Here is a 15,060-nt window from a genome sequence, read left to right as displayed (position 1 = left end):
GCTGATCAGCTTCAGGGCTTTCACGGATGGAAACTTGGAAGGGAGTTGTTGTTAGGCTTGATCGTGGGAAACTTGTGAGCCATCAGTTGACACCTGTCTTCTGATGAATACTTGATTTGTGAACCAGAGACAGTAATAGCCTAGTATTTCCAATTTCTTTTTCTTTCTCCTTTGAGACAGCAGTCATCACTGTTTTGACAAGTTTGTAGGTTTTATTTGGGGGGAGGCAGTGCAGGATATTGAACTCAGGGGCATTCAACCCCTGAGCCACATCCCCAGCCCTATTTTGTATTTCATTTAGAGACAGGATCTTGCTGAGTTGCTTATTGCCTCACTTTTGCTGAGGCTGGCTTTTTACTCATCATTCTCCTGCCTCTGCCTTTCCAGCCAATGGAATTATAGACATATTTGTGTTTTAATGTTAACTTATAAATAGGAATTAACCAAACCTCAAATCTGTTTTCAAGTTGTAAAAAATAAACTTTGGTCTCAGTGCACTTTCAAAAGGGTTATTTAATAATGTAAATATTATAGTTTCCCCAAACTCAAGAACCCTGTGAAGAACAAGTGCATTGAGTTGGGGTCATAGCTCAGTGGTAGAGTGTTTGCCTAGCATGTGTGAAGCGCTGGGTTCAATTCTCAACACCACATATAAATAAATTAATTAAATAAATAAAAGTCCATTGACAACTAAAAGAAAAAAAATTTTGTAAAAGAACAAGTGTATTGTCACTATAGTTTGAACACTGTTTCTAGCAATACTATTAAGTTACCTCCCTCAGGTGAGGAGAATAAATAACAATGGATATACCCATGAAAAAATACTTGTTAAGCATTAGGTCTGGATGAATGTGGCTTTAAGAACTTTAATGAAAAGGTTGGTGACAGAGTTAGTAAGCAGGCAGATGCCTTATAGGAGCAAATTGCAATCAAGTGAGAGGGGATCAGTTTGTGTATAACATCTCTGTTATAACAGAGATGATAACAGTCATCTCTGTTCATTTGTAGCAAAGGTTGGTTTACAGTTGGGGAATGTTTCCTAAAGCAGGTACCCCCAAAGACCATTTTCAAAAATATGAAGGACCACAACCCTTTTTCAGCAACACCAAGGATCCTGAGATTTAATCTAATAATTTTTTGAAAATCAGAAGAATATAATTACTTGGTTATATAAGAAACCTTCTGGTAATTATTTGATTAAAAGTTTTGTTTTTAATATTAAATGGGAAGAAAAGCAGAAATAATAAAATCCATGCCTTTAAATAACTCAAAAATAATATTTTATTGATGAGTTATATATAAATTATAATAACTCATGTATTAACATATATGAGTTATAATAATTTATAAATATATTTTATTTCTAAGAAAAACTATGCTATCAAAGCAGAATTTTAAAGTGATTTTTGAGCAAACTTGCAAGGATAATGAAAATCCCATAGAGAGAATTTTAAAATGTTCCTTTGAACTTTGAGGCCTGATTAGAGGTAGGGTCTCATTGCCTTTCTTTTTAAAGATGAAGCCTGGTATTTGGACCATGCTCTTGATGTATTTGAATGTGACTCTTGGATGTTAATGCACTGTTACATCATTTGGCAAATGTTTCTATAAAGTATGCTTTGCTAAAACCTCACAGTACTGTTAAGGTACAGATTTCCATACTGTGAACCTGTCTCTCTACATATATAGTCTGAGGGGGAAATTATGAACGTATGTAAGTCTGTGTAACACTTTGATATTATTTCTCATGTTCACCAAGTAGTAAGTTCATGTATGTCCTTCAACTGGACTCAGTCACCTTGAGTTGGCTTGTTTGTCAAGCTTGGTTTACTGATTCATTGACAAAAAACAGTCTTGGGCTGGGGATGTGGCTCAAGCGGTAGCACGCTCGCCTGGCATGCGAGCGGCCTGGGTTCAATCCTCAGCACCACATACAAACAAAGATGTTGTGTCCGCTGAAAACTAAAATAAAATAAATATTAAAAATTCTCTCTCTCTCTAAAAAAAGAAAAAGAAACAGTCTTGTCAATGTGGCACTGTTCTTGGTGTGTAATATTTGTGTATGGTGTTCTCCCTCTGCCAGAGGAGTATAGCACAGATGCTGGTCTTAAATTTCTATAGACAATGGTAATAAAAATCTTAATATGTTAAAAGGCTGAAAAAAATTAAAATAATAAAAACAATAATAGTTGAGTTATAGCTCAGTGGTACAGCACTTGCCTAGCAAGTATGAAGCCCTGGGTTCAATCCCAAGTACTGGGCAGGGATTGGGGGAATGGAAGGAAAAGAATCTTTGCTATAGTTTAATAGAAGTTGTTCATGGTGTAAAGGGACAGAATGATTCTTCTCTTTCAAATGATTGTTGAAATTAAGGAAACAGAGACGTGGATGTCAAACACTAGGACTAGGTTCCGCATCCTCTCTCCTCTCCATTGCAGAAATGACCTCCTAGAGATACCATTGTTTCTCCAAGCTTTCAGTTTCTTCACCTGAAAAATGGTCACTCATGTTGGTGACATGGAATGTTTGGTCCCAGTGCCTGAAGTAAAGCCAATATTGAGGAGGTTTTGAGAATAATGAAAAAGTTTTATTGCTTTGTTAACAAAGGAGATACAGTGGATTCCTGTCCCAGAGGCTGTGATTCTAACTGCCAGGGGGAGCAACTGGCTTTTAAAAAGGGAATACAAAGACCCTATCAGCACTCGTAATTTATTTGTAGCCTCAAGAGAGAGCTACTTCTCTGACCCACTTGTACCAGCCCTGAAGTCTGGAGCCTTCATTCCTGTGGTCATTGAGCTGAAGAACAAATAACTCTGCCTAGGACAGGAAGAAGGTTAATTTTGCTTCCTTCCCTCATGATTAAAGAAGGGGAGAGGGAGAAGAGGAAGGGAAAAAAATTTACCACCTTTTAAATAAGCTACGGATGGCAAAGCAGCAAAGGTTGTGTTCAAGGCATGGAGTGGCCCCATTACGTCAGCAGCTGTTTAGGGGTTGGGTGAGCAATGACATATACATGGAGTCCATGGAGTAAGAGGTCACCAGAGGAAGCTGTTTTGCCTCTTCACTCTTGAGTCCCTGGTCATGCGGCCTCCAAGGTGGAGTGGGACTGCAGCTAATCTGGCTGTGGGAGACAGCAGAGGCCAAGACCAGGTCCCCAGTCAGGGGATCCTTGGAAGTTTCTATCATTGGATCCCTTCCTCTATCCTCCAGCTTTTCTCCTTTTCCTTTTTGCCCTTAAATGAAAAGAACTTCAATTTCTTTTGTGATTAAAATATTTACATGCCACCAAAAAAAACAAGGAGAAAAAATTATATATCTGCCTTTATATTATGTAGATAATCACCTTTGATATTTTTGACTCCATTTTTAATTTGACAGTTTATTGTGCACGAGATCCCAGGTTGATGAATTTAGGTGGATGTCATTCATCATCATGTGAACCATGGACAAAATAGCCCAGACTGGGAACCAGCAGCCAGGGTCCAAATTCTTTCTCCTGTCTCCCCAGCTGTGTGATCTCAAGCAAGTCCATTTAGCTCTCTGCACCCATTTCCTCATCTATAAAATGGGAATGCTAACAGCTTCTACCTCATGGGGGGTTGTGGTGACCAGGTGAGTTATTAATCAGCACACAGATGACAACCATTCTCTATTAGCTATACTTGGGAGCTATTGTGGTATGAATGGATCATGGTTCTGTTAAACCAACCCCTAATTATGGCCACTTTTTACTATTGTATACAATCTGTATCTGTACCATTGCCCAATTATTGCCTCATGTCAAATGGCTAGCCGTGTGCTTACTTGAAAGGTGACACCCTTTCTACATTTTGTTTCCCAGAAGTATGTACTGATTTATGTTCTCACCAGGAAGGTAGAAAAGCATGTGTGTCCCTCACCCTCACCAACACCAGGCACTATCCATGTTTTAACTTGGCAGAGTGGATGTCAATGTTTCCTGGACTTTAAAAATCACTTGCCCAAATCAAGCTGCCTGTAGCTGTGCTGGCCATCCTGCTGCTTGAACTCCATCTCTGTTCATTCACTCTACACGTTGATTGAGGACTTTCCACATGTCAGGCACAATGCCAAGACCTGGGGCTACAGCAGGAAACATCAAAACGCCTACTTTATAAGGTGGCCACAGTAGATGAGCCATTTCATGTCAAGTGTTCAGCAAGGTCCTGCTTTAATGCCCAGTAATCTACAGTATTTTCAAATGTTTGTTTTCATTTTCTAAATACATTACATAGGTATTATCATCATCACATATGGCATTCATTATCATTACACATATATATATTACATATTGTCATTACCATTTTTAAGCTATAGACCTTATAAGTCACTTTTCCTCTCTGACCCTCAGTTTCCTCATCTATGAATAGGCTAATGCTCTTACCTCCAGGCACTATTAAGAGTATGGAGTGGAGCCATGTATTCACTGTACCTGGCAACAAACCAAACCACAGTGAAGTTGAGACAGGTCACACACAGCCCCCTGTGGCAGCCTTCTTCTGATAGACTCAGTGAACATCTGGGCTTCGAGCCTTTTGCAGGAATTGTTCTCACTGCAGCTATTCTCCTTGCACTGTTGGCCACGCTGTGCAGAACCACAGCAGCAGCCCACCTGCTAGGACTTTGTTTCCATAACTGGAAAGTGACTAGTCAAAGGGTGAGGATTCCCCATGCGGCACCCCAATTCAACTCTGTGGGGTCCCTCCCTGCCAGAATCCAGCATCACAGCAAACACTCCCTTCTCCCAAACAATATTTCTCTGGCTTGGTTACTCTAAATCCATAATCTTGAGCTGGAGTCCTTTGGACTTACTGATCTGCTCCTTCACCTGCTCTGCCACTGTCCTAAGTAGAGAGCCCTTTGCTACCACCCTTCAGGCCATTTCTCCTTCCTCCTTCATTGGAAGTTACTCCCAGAGAAGCCAAAGAATGAAGCCTTGACTTTGCTTCTTAGGGCCTCCAAGGAGTAGATTCGATGTACCTCCTTCAGAGAATTTCACTACTCACTCATATTTTGTTTTTGCTTGAGATAGTAGCAAAGAGTGTAAGGGTCCGGCGAAGCGTCGGAGAAAGAGACCACCAAGAGACCACTCATGCAATTGGCAGAAGGGGATTTATTGATCCAGCATGCTGGGGCTCTGTGCCCACTCAAGAAAGGAGAGCAGCCCAGAGCCCAGAGCAGGGGCTGAGCACTGCTTAAGTACACTTCTTGGGGAGGGCAGGACTTTACATACATCACAGTCTCCTTTAACAAATCATCATACACCACGGGAAAATCAAACAACAATTCTGAGACATGATTAGTTCATTCATTGGCGGGAACAGGTCGGGCGGGGGTGATAGGTCAGTTCTAAAGCGGGGTACACATTCAAACTGATTGGTCCAGGCCCTGTGATGCCTACGTGCAAGGCCACACAGGGCCCTTAAGTTATTAAACAACCAGGCAATCAGGGGGAATATCTACTGGGCAGTTCGAGTATTGTCTTAACAGCTACAGGAATTTCAGGTTTTGCATGTAGCATAGGAACTTATCAATACCTGGTCCTTTACATTTTAACTCAGGCCTTGCAGCTTAGAAACTTTACAATGCCCGGTCTTTTACACTTTAACTTCAATTTCTTTTACCCTTACAAGAGAAAGATTTTTCCCCATTCCCATTCTATCAAAAGTGTTTGTATTAATCAGGAATATTGCAATGAAACAAAATTTAGTTTAAAAAAGAGTTGTCACGGGGAGGTTGCTTCATTTTTATAGCAAAGAAGGCCAGAAGACAGTTTTAGGTGTGGCTATATCCAACACTCAATTATCCCCAGGGTTTTATGTTTCTCTGCAAGTTCTATCTGCTTTTTTCTTGTTGTGGTTTTATCCTCAGCCAAGCTCTACCCAGAATAGATGAAAGACTTAAAGAATCAACAGTAAGGTTTACTGCATGCACACTAAATAGTTCATAATATTAAAAAAAAAAACAGAAAATAACAAGTGTTTTTAGGATATGGAGAAACCGGAACACTTAACATTGCTGATGGGAATGTAAAAGTGGTGCATTCACTGTGGGAGACAATCAGTGTTTTCATCATCGTTTCCATTGCTGCAACCTGACAAGAACAATTTTAGAGAAGGAAAAGCTTATTTGGGGCTCATGGATTCAGACGATAGACAGCCAGCTCCATTCTTTGTGGCTTGAGGTGAGGCAGAACCTCATGGCAGAAGAGGGTGGTGAGGAAAGCAGCTCAGACATGATAATCAAGAAGCAGAGAGTGAGCTCCACTCAATGAGGACAAAATATAGACCCCAAGGCATGCCTCCAGGGACACACCCTATGTGTCTCACCCTCCAGACACACCCTGTGTGTGTACAGTTATCACCCAGTTTATCCATATCAGAGAATTAACGCACTGATTAGGTTAAAGCTCTCACAACCCAATTATTTTACCATTAAACTGTCACATCTCGCGACTAAACCAGTCAGGGTCACTCCAAGTGAATTTGGGGAATAAATAAAGACACAGACACAGAAAGTACCTTTTCTTTGGGTTCAGTGACCGCTTCTCAGCTGCAGCTCCCACAAGGGGGGCAAGGCAGGCAAGAAAGATAGAGAGGAGCACGTGCTGAACCCTTTTATTGGGGAGAAGCTGTTCAAATGAGGCAAGGGGTAGGATTACAAAGGAACAGGTGAGTGTAGCTCAACCCCCTTGGGTGACACCTACACCTGGAGCCACAACTTGCTACCTGAGCTGGGACAATGCCCAACTCACTACAAAATGTAGTAATTAGCCAAAGCCCTGGGACATCAGCACTTGAAGACGAGTTCATCCAGGTCAGGTCCCAATACTAAACTGTCTTGCATTGTCTGCACACATGAACTTTCAGGGGACACCTAATATTGAAACCACAACAGTTGGGGAGTTTCTTGAAAAATCAGACCTAGAGTTAGCACATAACTCATCCACTCCACTCCTAGTTACATGCCTCAAAGGAGTGAAAACATAAATCAATATGTGTAGATGAATGTAGATAGCAGAATTATTCACCCAAATGTCCATTAACCAATGAATGAATACACAAAATGTGTCTGTCCGCACAATGGAAAATTATTCATCCATGAAAAGAAATAAAACACTAATTTATTGTACAACAAAAGAACCTCAGAAACATGATGCTAAGTGAAAGAAATCACTCAGGGCAGGTCATATATGAAATGTCCAGAATAGGGAAATACATTTACACACAGAGTGGTTTGGGAGTGAGTCCTGGTCCTTTGTTTAGTGAGATTTTATAGGTTTGGGGGGATACTCTATGTGTCACAACATCAAACAGCAAATCATTTCACACAGAGGGAAAGTCAAACAACAGCTCTTAACATTGATTAGCACATTCACTTGTGGGAACAAGTTGGGTAGGGGTGATTGGCTAGTTCAAGAGGAGGATTCCTTTGAACTGATTGGTTTAGGCCATGAGGAGTGTATGGTTTCTCAACATGTTATCAACCACCATAAACTACTTGGGGGGTCATCTGGCATCCTAGGTATTTTCCCTGTCTCATGCTGATTGGAGGTTGCTAGGGGGTTGCTATGGGTCCTCACCTAGCCTAACTGAGTCAGAGACACCTGGCACCACAGATCTCTCCTGTTACTTGCAGATAAACAACTCAGCAGGGTGACTATCTGCCTAGGAGTGCTCTGTGGGTTTTTCCAAGGACAAGGATCACACCCCCATCCTTTGGACAGGTTTTGCTCTGAGGTAGAGACTGGTTTCTCAAAAATGGAGTCACATCAGTTTCTCAGCATGGTCAACCACAAGACTGGGCTGGCAGGTTGGATTCAGCCTGGCATCCCAGTGTCATCTCCTGCCATGGGGTAGAAGCCTGTGACACAGGGTCTATAGGAGATCTGGGGAGCAATTGGACACAAGAGGTACAAACAGCCTGAGTATCTGTCAGGAAAGGCCTGGGGCTTGCTGCCGGCTGCCAGGAACTGTCTTCACATGCTCTGCACAGGATGTAATTGAAGAGTTGCTCAATAGGAGGAGCATCAGCTCCATATCCTGAATGAGGAACTAGGGCCAGAAACCACCAGCAGGCACCAGCTCAGCTTCAGGGTGAGTGGGCATAGAGGGGACTCCACAGACAGAGAAGGACCTAGAGCCCAGAAATACTTCACTGCAATACCTTGACCTGTCCACACGTTGATGGGAACATTAGAAAATAATATTGACATATTTCACTTCACTTCCTGTGATAATTTTGCATTCTGACATTCAGCTTATTAAAACTGGATCCAAGTGTCCATGGAGCATTTACCTGACTGTCCTTCTGTAAATGCTCCATGGACACTTGTAAAGTGAGCTTACTGTGCTGACACCCCACATGATTTCTTTGCCAAATATCAATCTGCCTGCAGCCCTGCTGAGCCTGAGGGGACAGGAAATGTCGCATTCTTTAACAAACTGAGGCAGGGGGCAGAAGGTCCAGCAGTCAGTGTAGGAGTGTATGGTTTCTCAACATGTTATGATGGGGGCTGAGAAGTTGAGGGTTGGTTATCAAAGAAACCAGTATAGCACCTCCTGCCCAAGGAGTTGCTAAGGATTACCTCCTGGGCTGCTCCTTCCTGCCCTTAGGCACATACAAGGAGAATAAAGAGAAGGGCGTGCATTCTAGGGTCTATAAAAGAGCAAGAAACACCTACTCCCAGGGACACCCAGCACTGGGACCCCTTATCTTTGGAGAAACCTGTTATCTCTGTATCTATCTTTTTCTTAAATGAAACTTGCTTTCTATGCTTGCTTCAATGTTTCTCGGGTGTTTAATTCTCAGCACCAGGGGAACGAGAATCTCTTCCTGATCTCCAAGACTAGTATCATTTCCATGACCACCAGGTCTCACATCATCAGAATTATTAGGGCTGTGTTTTGTGAAAACATCAGGAGTCTCTTGTCACCCTGTGCATTTCTCTGCTACTGCCATCTCAATGAACAAACCCAGAGATCCAAAGGCAGGAGCTGGGTCTGTGCCACAGTCCAGATAAAGACGGTTACCACAGCATTCAGTCTTTCAGGTCTGGAGGACCTGGACTTCATTTCCCCGCTACAGTCCTTTTAGCAGCACCACAGGAAAAAATGGCCTGGATGTCCTCATTCAGGGACCCTCCCCCCCAGGATAAAACCTGTTTATCACCAGAGTGTGATGTTCTGTCAGGACTCATGGGATAGTGCTCCTAATGCAGGAGTCACCACCTCTTTTCAGCTAACAGAAAAGCCTGAAATGCTACTATATCTAAACTATTCCCTCTGCAATTCCACTTTGAACTCTGAGAACCACTGTTGGGATGGGGGTCTCTTGTCCTCCTCTGGTGCAAGCCACATAGGGCTATGGAGTTTGGTTTGAGCTCCTGGCCCCCAACCCTGTTAGTGGGTCACATTTTACCCAATGACTCTGTCTCCCCACTGTCTGGCCCCAGGAGGGAGAGTTGTCCATAGAGGTGGATGATCCCTCCTACTCTGTGTGATACAGGCAGGCATAATGGATAACCTGGAGGAGGCCCTGATGCCACCCTGCCTAGCACCCTTCATTCACCAGAATCTACTGGATCTTCAGGTCCACACAACAGATTTTCATGTTCACCTGGAGGTTAGCCCCACCTTCCAGGCACAGTGTGACACGGTTCTGGGAATGTCCCTGCACCTCTCTAATTCTCAGTCTGCTCTCTGAACATGGGGTGCCTAGATGGTCAATTCTCAGGGTTGTTGAGGATTCAGTGTGATTTCCATGGAAAGTGCTTACCAGGACTGATCCCATGGGAAGATCTGCTGGAGGGGCTGTGCCTATTCCTATTATTGTCCTCTGCCATCAGGGAAGCTTTTCCCTTACCCCTCACTCACCCCCTTATTCGGTTAAGCTGCTTTCTTCATTGTAAAGAACATTCGAGGTTCACTCTATGGGCTTCTCAGTGTACCCCAAACTGGATTCCCTGGGGTCTGGCAGAGGGATTCAGGACCACTCAAGACATCTCAGAAGTAGGTGATGGCATTCCAACCTTTAACGAATACACATGAAGCCACACTATGGGCAGACACAGGGAGTAATTCCTGCCCTCTTGGACTAGACCAGGTCACACTAGATACCAGGGCACATAATTTCAACATTATAGGAGCCATAACATCTTCTGGCCTCCTCTAGATATGCATGAATATCAGTGGGACAAGCTGACCCAGATGAGGTAAAGAGAACTAGGCGGCATGTCAGTATGTCAGCTAATGGCCTGGGGAAGGCTGGGCAGGACAGACCCCCATTGTTCCCTCATTTATCAGATATTTATGGGGCACCAGCCCTGAGTCAGTGAGTGCAATGCACGCAGCAGACACCACCTCACTCTCATCATTGGATTGAGGGTGGGGCTGTCGGGGAGGGAGAAGAGGGATAGTAGTGTCAAGGTTCTCTGAAAAAGGGTCAGGTGGTCACAGTGTTGATCAAGGACTCTCCCATTGGGGTTTCTGTCAGTCCATCCTTGGTTACAAGAGCTGTCTGTCACACTGGGGTGGACACAGGGTGGGGCTGGCCTCTAGAAGGCTCGGGCCAGAGGACCAGCAGTGCAGCCATGCAGGGTTGCCTGGGAGGGCAGAGTGGAGGAAAGGCCGGGCCTCTCATGCTGCTGCCACCCACGTTCCCCTAGGCTCATGTCCACACAACAGGACATCAGCCAACTCAACATGCCAGGCCCACCTGTGGGACTCAAAACCACCTTCTCCTGGAACTCCTGGAGCACCCAGAGTCCACTGAGGCAGATTCTGAAGATGATAGGACTGGGGTGGGGGCCTGTGAGCATGTGGGGAGGAGTTGGGGCTGGACACACAGAACAGAGCTTCTAGAAGCTGCAGTGGGGGAGGAACAATGAGAAACGGGGCAATTGTTGGTTGGATTCAGTCTGGGAACACTTCCTCATGCTGAGTTTTTGTGTGGAGTTCTCTCTGAAAGTCAGTGGACAGTATCTTGTGCCTGGAACGAACATGGACATTTGTGATCTTGTCTCCTCTTGCAGTTGCAGGGCCACCTCCAGCAGTTGTGGAAGTTCCAACAGTGGCTCCATCACCACCTTAAACACCATAGGGAGAGTCTCTGCCAGAAACCCCTCCACCACCAGCTCCAGGTCTGAGCTCCCAGAGGATCCACAGCCAGGGCCAGCTCCTGTGCTCCACCTTGACCTGCTATGCCCAGAGCAGCCTTCACCTCCCTTACCCATTTCACTTATTTTCCTACTCATTTTAGTTGTTTATTTTTTATTTGCTTATGATTAATTTTAAATAAAATTGAGTGGTTTACTCATTTTGAAAAGTTCAGTTCAGTGCAATTGAGTGCATGTTCAAAGTTGTGCAGCCATCCCCACTGTCTAGTCCCAGAACAGTCTCCTCATCTATCCCTCCCCATTCTCCTGATAGACCCCAGCAACCACTCATCATTCTATCCATGTGGTTTGCAGATCTGAGATCAACAGATATTTGCTGGGCAGCTGCTCTCTGCCACATTATAGGGAAGGAGGCAGATGCAGGGCACTGTGCCATGTCACTTCTCACCCCTCCACCACATCAGAGACTCCTGGCCTCTACCTGATGCTCCTGCCAGCCTTACTCACTTGCAGGTTGGCCTTTAAGTGCCCTTGCCTCCCATTTCAATCAAGGTAAGACACATTGTCTCCATCATGGCCCGTGAGTTCCTGAGGATGTGTTCTGACCTTCCCCTCCTCCACCTGGATCAGCCTGCAGCATATGTCCACTCAGGTGGCTCGGCTCACATGACACCACCGGGATCACTGTTTCATTTTTCTCTAGAGCATCTTTATCCCTTTGAGGTGCTATTTATCTACAGTGATGTGTCACATGACAAGAGTACATAGGAGGGGCTGGGGTTGTGGCTCAGTGGCAGAGCACTTGCCTAGCACGTGTGAGGCCCTGGGTTCCATTCAGTACCACATAAAAGTAAAGGTATTGTGTCCAACTACAACTAAAAGATAAATATTAAATTTTAAAGAAAGAGTACATAGGGTGGTGGTTCCACAATTTTATAACGGGATTGAGAAACTCCTACCACCTGGTGAAAATGTGGCAGTTGTAATAATCTAGTGCAACACCCTGCTCAACTGTCTGCTGGTGTAAACAAACCCATTGCACTGCAGTTTTTAAAGCTGCAAGACATACAACTATATGCAGTGCCTAATATTTGGTGATGGTAATGAATGGCTATGTTACTGCTGCATGTATTTTACTATACTATACTTTTCTTAGCATTCTTTTTTTAACCTTTATTGTACTTATTTATTTTTATGTGATGCTGAGGATCCAACTCAGTGCCTCCCATGTGCAAGGCAAGCGCTCTACCAATGAGCCACAACCCCAGCCCCATGATACGATAATCATTATTTTGGAGTATATTTCTTCCACTTATTAATAAATAAAAACTTTCCTGTAAAGAGTGTTCTGTTTGATGATGGCAGCTGCTTCATATGTCATGTGTTTACCATGTCTTTTGATTACATCATTTCTTTTTTCCTGTGGACTTAATCTTTGTTGCTTTGCTCATTGTGGCTCTGGGAGCAGAAGGCCATATCATGTACAGACCACACGGTGCAGGCATGTAGTGGAAAAAGATCATCAAGTTTGTGTAAGTGTATTCTATGATAATCTCATGATGATGAAATTGCCTAAGGTCACATCTCAGAACTCATCTTGTTATTAAATGATATAACTCTACTTATTTTATTTGCTCCCTGGCTTCCAAACAGGCTTCCCCTGGCCAGTCCCCACCAGCTGGAATATGATTTGTTCACTGATGGAATTCCCAGCACCTGGATTCAGGTCTGGCACATAGCAGGTACTCAATAAACATTTATTTTGAATGGTGCAATAAACAAAAAACTGAAAATGAAAGTTGTCGTAATGGGGGTATGTGTGGGATGTTAGAGGAGCTCAGAAGAGGGTCCTATGAGAAGCACATCTGAGGTGAGTGGGAGGTATAAAGGCAAGGCACAGCAAGGGACCTTGAAATAGAAAGCAAAAAGCACAGAGGCAGGAAATAGAAAAGGGGGTCAGCCATCATTTGCCACTTGGGATCAATTTCTCTTCATTCTGTTTAGAGAGCGGAAGGGAGGAGAGACCCACAGACTTGGAGAAGGTAGGACTACTTGGTAGGCAGACACAGGAAGGCAGCCCAGGCCTCATTCCTGATCTGAGGCAGCCAGGCCAGCTTGCGGGAGCTGCAAGAGTCTGACACAGGACTCAGGTCACTGGCAGGAGAATCAGTAGTCAAAAGGCGGATTCAGGTTCCAAGGCTGAACAGACAGTCCCAACTTATGACAATCCCACTTAGGGTAGTATGAGAGTGATACACACATTCAGAATAAACTGTGCTTCAAATTTCCAATTTAGATCTTGTCCTGGACTGGTGAAATGTGGTGAGGTAGTTGCTCTCTCCATGTTGGGCTGTGCCAGTGAGCAGCATCCCAGGCAGCCCGTGATCCTTCACTCCGCAGTGTGCTGTGTTGCTGAGCTGGGATGTTTGAGGGATTAGGGGTGTTCAATGAATTTTTGACTCAGAATGTTTTCCTTTCATTGTTTTTTTTTGTTTGTTTTGTTTTGAGCTAGGGATGGGACCCAGGGCCTCGCAAATGCTAGGCAAGAGCCCTGCAGCTGAGCCACACCCTGACTTGTGACATTTCCAGTATATGCTGGATATAACCTGCCATAAACTGAGAAGCATCCATAAGAGGTGAGCCTTGGGGAGAGTTAGAAAAGCCCCTTGGAATTAGAATAGATAAGTACAGCTTGTGTTGAGATCCTGAGATTCCCTCCAGAAATTGGAAGCTGTCAGGAGGATAAAACGTGCCACAGCCACGCAATGGGTTAATATTCAGCCATTTGGGCTGGGGAGGTGGCTCAAGCGGTAACGCGCTCGCCTGGCATGCGCGGGGCGCTGGGTTCGATCCTCAGCACCACATCAAAATAAAGTAAAGATGTTGTGTCCACCGAAAACTAAAAAATAAATATTAAAAAAAAATATTCAGCCATTAAAGGAAGGACAGACTGACACACACTCCAACATGAATGAAATGGGAAAACAAGATGCTGAGTGAAAGAAACCAGACACACATTCACATATTGAATGATCCCACTTGTAAGCAATGTCCAAATTCATAGGGATGGAAAATAGATTAGTGGTTTCCAAACCCTGGAGAGGCATTAGAGGCAAGGAATGGGGAGTGAGCGCTAATGGGTTTGGGGCTTCTTTAAGGGGAGATAAAAATATTGAAAAAGAAGATCATGATGGGGGTTGAACAAAAATTTTTAAAAATTGAATTATTCACTTCAAACGGGTGAATTCTATGGCATGTGAATTATATGCTCCTGAAGCTTTTTAAATTTCTAACAAGTGTTATTATATTATTTTCCTTTCAGAATTCTGGGGATGGAACCCAGGGCTTTGCATATGTTAGGCAAGTGCTCAACCACTGAGCAACACCCCCAGCCCAGTTATTTTAATATGCCATACTATTTTGTAATTGATGTAGATGCTCTTCCCGCAAGCATCACCCCCAACACCCTCTATGCAAGCAGCAATAGTGACTTCCTTCCAGAGAAGACAGTATGGATGGGGGAAGGGAGAGTAAGGAGAAACTGGACACACATGACCTCATGCAGGGATCAGGGTCAACATTAAGGTGATGTGTCACGGGGCTCCTATATGTCCTCCATGTGACGGGAGAAGCGCATATCCCCTCTGTGGTCTTCCTTCTCAAGACCCCTTACCCCAGACCAATAATGACAAAAATATCAGACAAATTCAACTGAGAGCCACTCTATGGAATACCTGATCACTGCTCCTCAAAACGGTGAAGCCATTCAAAGCAAGGAAGGTCAGAGCCAAGAGGAGCCTAAGGGGACATGGCAGCTGACTGCAATGGGGACTCTTGGATGGGTTTCTGGGACATATGGGCACTCTACTGTCTTTCCAACTTTTATGTAAACCAGATTCTAAAATAGTTTATATGAAGTGTGCTGG

The sequence above is a fragment of the Marmota flaviventris genome, chromosome 17 (assembly GCF_047511675.1).
Source record: "Marmota flaviventris isolate mMarFla1 chromosome 17, mMarFla1.hap1, whole genome shotgun sequence".
NCBI lineage: Eukaryota > Metazoa > Chordata > Mammalia > Rodentia > Sciuridae > Marmota > Marmota flaviventris.
The sequence above is the reverse complement of the archived record's forward strand: the minus strand, read 5'-3'. Positions refer to the sequence as shown.